Source organism: Salvelinus alpinus, chromosome 21, assembly GCF_045679555.1.
Source record: "Salvelinus alpinus chromosome 21, SLU_Salpinus.1, whole genome shotgun sequence".
NCBI classification, from domain to species: Eukaryota; Metazoa; Chordata; class Actinopteri; order Salmoniformes; family Salmonidae; genus Salvelinus; species Salvelinus alpinus.
Genome location: NC_092106.1, coordinates 27,424,506 through 27,432,056, shown reverse-complemented (window position 1 = coordinate 27,432,056; position 7,551 = coordinate 27,424,506).

Sequence of the window (7,551 nt, the reverse complement as noted above, 5' to 3'; positions counted from 1 at the left end):
TGTTGCTATTGATAAGGTGTCTGGTTCATAATTTTCACCTCGAATAGAAGTAGAGGGACTTTTGTCAGAGGTTGCTTGTTTTGAGCACTGAGGGAACTTTATGCACTTGGCCAGATGATTCAGCATCTTTGTTGCATTCTTCACATATGATTTGGCACAGTATTTGCAAATCTACACAGCTTTTCCTTCTACATTAGCTGCAATGCCTGTGGAATTTTCCTGTAAAAACAGTTTATTTTTATTTTTTTATAAATAAATACAATTCCTTGTTGCATTCTTCACATATGATTTGGCACAGTATTTGCAAATCTACACAGCTTTTCCTTCTACATTAGCTGCAATGCCCGTGGAATTTTCCTGTAAAAATAGTTTAAAAAATTGTAAAAATAAATAAATACAATTCCATGTTCAGATAAATAGTTAGGCAGTTAGATTAAACAACTCCTTTGTAAGATAAATGTTTTAAAATGAAACATGTATGGAAATAGGTGAATTAACACTCCTCAGTTAGCAGGCTCAAGTAAGCTAAAACCCACATGGTAGCAAAAACAAGCAGAAATTGTTAACAAGTTAGAAATTATTTAAACACACTTTGCTGTAGGCTACTATTTACCTGTTAACAAAAAATCATGTATGTCATATAAAATATATTTACCCCACCTAGTATTGCAATCAAAACTTACCAGAAAGCATGTAGTCCTTGGCTCAGACAGTGTAGTAGTGTGGGCTCAATAGTATCTCATTAGTGTGCAAGATCTTGTGAATCAGCAATGCATGTGATGGAAGAGTGCACTGCACATGTGATAGAAAATGCACTGTGCATGCAGAGGGTTGCAATTCCATTCAATTGGGGATAGTTTAACCAAAATATGCCACAAGACCTAGAATTGGCTTATGTGAAGCCCGCAAAAACGGTTCACTGTTATAAGCTAACTTTTTTGATGAATTTAAGAAAAATTCCCCAAATTCCCAGGCTTAACTTCCAATGGAAAATGTCCAGAAATATACCGGAAAGTTTCCGACACTTTGCAACCCTAACCACAACACAAGGTTGCTACACTTCCTGCTTCATTCATGATGAGAAAGCTAACTGGAACAAGCTAGCTATCCAAGTTGCTGTTTAGCTAGCTGGCTAAGTTAGTTAGCTATCTTATATTAACCAGTAAGGCAAAATATGCCCAAATGTTTTAAAACGTTAGATGTCATTGCTTGAGGCTTGATGGGGGTAAAAAAAAATCCCTGAAGGGAAGGGAATGTTGTTATTTGTTAGGTAGCTAGCTAGCTAGGCTATCAGTTAGCTTTTACACCCTATCAAGCCTAGCTAGCTAGCTAGCCATACTGGCTATTTGCCAAATTAGCTAAAGTTCCTGATTCTAGTTACTAAGACAAATAAAACATCTCAAATTAGCTACTCACTTTAGCGTTAACTTCTTTGAGGTATTTTTTTTAACAACTACTAATTTCTTTGTTTCTCCAGTTATCAGTTCGGCCACATAGCATTTACAAATTAATTTGTGGCACCCAAATTAAAAAAGGATGTTTTTTGCGCGCCTTTATGTAAAAGGTTTATCTAGTGTCTCAAAGATATATCTGGATTTAATATTTGACAAATTATTGAACATGTCCTCAAAACTCAAATAAGATTCAGAAATCGTTCTTATTTAGCATATCAAAAAGCATATCAAGATCCGGATTTGGACCTAAGCCAAGAGAAGCTATATCGATATAGCTTAATGTCCAAATATCATATACAGTATGTCTAAAAGACACATCTGGATTCAGAATTTGTAAGGATCTGGTGCAAATCCACAAAACTCAAAATATGCTTTGGAAATGGTCTGTATTCTGTAGAATATCAAAAACTTGTAATGTAAAGATTTCCCCTGAAATTGACCCTTTTCGCCCAGTGATAAGTTTGGCTGACCAGGCTTGGTGGGTTAGGCCAGGTGGCCAGATTTGGCTGGTCAGACAAATAGGACAAGTCGGCAGACAAGTTCGGCTAAGTTCTGCTGGCTGACCATATAGGCTAAATTTGGCCTACTGGCCAAATAGGATAAGTTCGACCAGCCAGATAGTACAAGTTCGGCTTATTTCTGCTGGCTAGCCAGATAGAATAAGATTGGTCGGTCGGGCGGTCAAATAGGACAAGTTGGCTGGATAGGACAAGTCGCCCAGATAGCATAAGTTCCACCGGCCGGCAAAACAGGATACGTTCAGCGGGCTGGCCATACAGGCAGATAGGTAGAAGGATGGGTTCGGCCGGGTGGCCACATATAGGCCGGTCGGCCAGATAGGACAAGTCAGCCAGATAGGACAAGTTGCCAGATAGGTCAAGTTCGGCCAGTCAGACAGTACAAGTTCGGCTTATTTGTGCTGGCTGGCCAGATAAGATAAGATTGGTCGGGCGAACAGATAACATAAGTTCGGCCACATTTTGCCCACCCCTGGGACAGGACGTAGGGAGTAGTAAGGGGTAGGGTTTAAAATAACTGATCTGAGTGTTAAGTACAGTGAGGAGACAGGACTGACCTTCAACCCTACACAGGCACATGTTATAGCTACATCAGGCCTAAATGCTTTCGTCTAGGCAGCCACCTGCCACCTGCCTCTATGTGCTAGATGAGTGCTGCTGGAGATAGGAGGGGGTCAGAGGGAGGGAAGAGGGGATGATTGTATGGATAGAGGGAGGAGGGAAACGGCCATGGGGTCACCGTGAGGGCAGTGCATTAGTCTGTCTGACACGTATGTGTGTGTGTGTGTGTGTGTGTGTGTGTGTGTGTGTGTGTGTGTGTGTGTGTGTGTGTGTGTGTGTGTGTGTGTGTGTGTGTGTGTGTGTGTGTGTGTGTGTGTGTGTGTGTGTGTGTGTGTGTGTGTGTGTGTGTGTGTGTGTGTGTGCGCGCGCGTGGGTGAGTGAGTGAGTGAGTGCGTGGGTGGGTGGGTGAGTGTGTGGGTGGGTGGGTGAGTGTGTGCGTGGGTGGGTGAGTGAGTGCGTGCGTGCGTGGGTGAGTGAGCAGTACCTTTGTCTTTATGTTCAGGTTAGCAGGGTCAGCTTGGACAGACAGAGCCACAGATTTTGTCACCAAGGCAACCAGTCTTGTAGGAATTTCACCGAGGCCAACAACCGGCAGCAACACTCATCACCGTCACTGGACACGCATCCTGGAAATGCTCACAAGCGCTAACAGACACACACACACAAACACAAACACACACACACAACCATCACAACCAACAGCAGCCTACATTCAAACTATGACAGACTCACAATCCCATTGTAACAAATAATTTTTGTTCTGTCATACTTTATAGTACTCCAATAATACTCTGTTCATTATCCTCAATGGAGCCTTTGTCGATTCCATTTTGCCCTGTGTCTGTAATGGCATATCACCAATTCCAATAGCATTCTGCTGTCATTACCAACCACCAAGCAGCCATCAGTGTCATTGGACACTCACAAAAGTAGGGCCCTATCCAGACAGACCGACAGACAGACCTACCGACCTATGGTGGACGGACAAGCTGACTTTGGCTTCACACACACATTACCATCTCTGCCCGTCCCTGCTCTATTCAAAGTGTAACTGTGTAATTGGGATGTTTTTCATTAGCTGTTAGATGAGAATCCAGAGATTAGGGGAGGAAATGGCCTCATCATGGTGTGGATGTGTGGTGTCACGCGCGTGTGTGTATGTTTCTGTGTGTGCGCGTGCGTGCCTGCCTGCCAAGCGGCCCGGAACGAAGACGCTCCCGCTCAAAAAAGGGAACAAATTGCCCTGGCTCTTATAACAGCAGGCCTTATTCCACCATTACCACAGAAGAAGACAAGGAGCCATCCCACAAGCCAAAAAAGATTGCTTTAAAGAGAGAGAAAAAGATGGAGAGTTGGAGAAAAACAAGACCAGGGATGAGGAGGGGAAAATGAAAAGAAAAGATGAGCTGATGATGAGGCAATTGGTTGGGCTGGGATGAAAACGAGAAATAAGATAGAGGGACAAATGAAACGAGAGAGAGGGAGGCAGACAGATGGAGGGAGGGAGAGAGAGAGAGAGAGAGAGAGAGAGAGAGAGAGAGAGAGAGAGAGAGAGAGAGAGAGAGAGAGAGAGAGAGAGAGAGAGAGAGAGAAAGAGAAAGAGAAAGACAGAGAGAGAGATAGGGAGGGAGGGAGGGAGAGAGGGACAAATTAAACGAGAGAGACAGATAGGGAGGGAGGGACAGAGAGAGAGAGGGACAAATTAAATGAGAGAGACAGAGAGAGAGGGAGGGATAGAGAGAGTGAGGGAGAGAGAGGGAGGGAGAGAGAGACAGAGAGAGAGAGAGAGAGAGGGAGGGAGAGAGAGAGACAGAGAGATAGAGAGAGAGAGAAAGAGAAAGAGAAAGAGAGAGACAGAGATAGAGATAGGGAGGGAGGGAGGGAGAGAGGGACAAATGAAACGAGAGCGAGAGAGCGAGAGAGGATGGGAGGGAGAGAGAGAGAGAGAGAGAGAGAGAGAGAGAGAGAGAGAGAGAGAGAGAGAGAGAGAGAGAGAGAAGCAGCCCAGTGAAGCAGAACGGTGAGGGGTTAGAGAGGGACAGAGCAGTCGGGGGTAAATGTGGTTTATATGAACCTGGAACATATTTGATGTTTGCAGTGGCCATACTGTTTATAGAGAATACACAGTATATGTTTTGGGATATTCAAACTGTGTATTCAATGTTTACTATACAATGTGTGAATGTATTTTGCTGATTGTGGAGTTTGGAGAGTTCCAGTGTGTGTATGTGTGTGTGTGTCTAATGCGTGCGTGTGTGTGTGATGCTTTATCTCACGCTGTGGTCTGGTGGATGAGACAGGGACTGACGAGCACACAAAAGGGCCCTCTCAGCACTTCTCTTTCCCTCTCCCCCTTCCCTCCATCTCTCCATCTCTCCCACCCTCTCTCTCTCTCTCTCTCTGCAGTGTTAGCACAACAGTTCCAGAGGTTACCATTCAATTAAGCGTCAGCGCTCAGCTCGGGCTAGACAAAGACTCCACTCCTTCTCTCTTCCTTCCCTCCCTCCTTCCCTCCCTCTCTCTTTCCTCCACCAAACTTGTAATTACAATGTTCAACACTCTGTTCCTGTGTGACCCACTGTAAAATATGACTATCAATTTGGACCTTATCCTTTCATCAGGCTTGCTTGGCCGATGCTGGGTGATTCTGGCTAGGCCCCCGTCATGATGAAGAATATTGCTGGCTGCTATCTCCCGTAATGAATTACTTTCACTTTTCACCTTACCCAGATATCAATTTGAACTTATCTCCACAAATCATTTTTTTTGTTTCTTTTTTTTAACCTCCACCCTCCCTTTTAACCATGTAGGCTTACACTAAATGAAAATGTGAAGTCACTCCATTTAGAAGTTGCTGCTGCAAGCATGTGTGATGTAGAGGGATAACGATGACCTGAAATAAAAAAGACGTGATTAAAAAGAAAAATATAGATCTTTTAGAAACACAGAAAACTCCCACTCTAATTTGAACGCTGTAGATTGTAGAGGCTGTTAATGTGGCCGGACCGTCTCCAGCCAAAGAGAACATAAATCACACAGGGGGTGGGGGTGTGTGTGTGTGTGTGTGTGTGTGTGTGTGTGTGTGTGTGTGTGTGTGTGTGTGTGTGTGTGTGTGTGTGTGTGTGTGTGTGTGTGTGTGTGTGTGTGTGTGTGTGTGTGTGTGTGTGTGTGTGTGTGTGTGTGTGTGCGTGTGTGTGAGAAGAGTATGTTCAGTGCTTACCCAGTAGCCTACAGTAAGGGTGTTCATGCTTTGGTTGTGCATGTGTTTGTGCATTTGAATGTGTGTGACATGTGTTTGTTGATACATTTTTTCCACCGTTTATTATGACATTTGAAAGCCAAACTAGGCAAGCTGACTAATAAAGGCAGTCGATTCCACAGCGTTACAAAACACCTCAAGGCTTGGCTACCTGCCACAGACCACTGTGTCCAGGGCAATGTGTCCCACTGATAACTTCAGTGTCCAGGGCAATGTGTCTCACTGATACCTTCAGTGTCCAGAGCAATGTGTCTCACCGATACCTTCAGTGTCCAGGGCAATGTGTCTCACTGATACCTTCAGTGTCCAGAGCAATGTGTCTCACCGATACCTTCAGTGTCCAGGACAATGTGTCTCACTGATACCTTCAGTGTCCAGGACAATGTGTCTCACTGATACCTTCAGTGTCCAGGACAATGTGTCTCACTGATACATTCAGTGTCCAGGACAATGTGTCTCACCGATACCTTCAGTGTCCAGGACAATGTGTCTCACTGATACCTTCAGTGTCCAGGACAATGTGTCTCACTGATACCTTCAGTGTCCAGGACAATGTGTCTCACTGATACATTCAGTGTCCAGGACAATGTGTCTCACCGATACCTTCAGTGTCCAGGACAATGTGTCTCACTGATACCTTCAGTGTCCAGGACAATGTGTCTCACTGATACCTTCAGTGTCCAGGACAATGTGTCTCACTGATACATTCAGTGTCCAGGACAATGTGTCTCACCGATACCTTCAGTGTCCAGGGCAATGTGTCTCACCGATACCTTCAGTGTCCAGGGCAATGTGTCTCACCGATACCTTCAGTGTCCAGGGCAATGTGTCTCACTGATACCGTCAGTGTCCAGGACAATGTGTCTCACCGATACCTTCAGTGTACAGGATAATGTGTCTCACCGATACCTTCAGTGTCCAGGGCAATGTGTCTCACCGATACCTTCAGTGTCCAGGACAATGTGTCTCACTGATACCGTCAGTGTCCAGGACAATGTGTCTCACTGATACCTTCAGTGTACAGGATAATGTGTCTCACCGATACCTTCAGTGTCCAGGGCAATGTGTCTCACCGATATGTTCAGTATACAGGACAATGTGTCTCACCGATACCTTCAGTGTACAGGACAATGTGTCTCACCGATACCTTCAGTGTGCATGGTAAGACTAAGTCTGACTCTGAGTTAATGTATTTCTTAACTGTTATTTTTATCTGAAAGAGACAAATTAATGTGAAACCACTGAATCTCTGTATGTACAGTATGATCAGAAAGTATTCAGACCCCTTGATTTTTTCCCACGTTTCGTTACGTTACAGCCTTATTCTAAAATTGATTAAATTGTTAGTTTTTTTTATCACCAATCTACACACAGTACCCCATAATGACAAAGCAAAAATATTCCATTTACATAAGTACACAGACCCTTTACTCAGTACTTTGTTGAAGCACCTTTGGCAACGATTACAGCCTCGAGTCTTCTTGGGTATGAAGCTACAAGCTTGGATGGTGAGCGTCCAACCTAACAGAGCTTGAGAGGAGCTGCAGAGAAGAATGGGAGAAACTCCCCAAATACAGGTGTGCCAAGCTTGTAGCATCACACCCAAGAAGACTCGAGGTAGTAATCGCTGCCAAAGGTTGGGCCACTCAAGGACATAAAGAAACTTTTTCCAAAGTAGCTCCTGCGTTGTTTTGGCTGTGTGCTTACAGTCGTTGTCCTGTTGGAAGGTGAACCTAGCAGGTTTTCATCAAGGATCTCT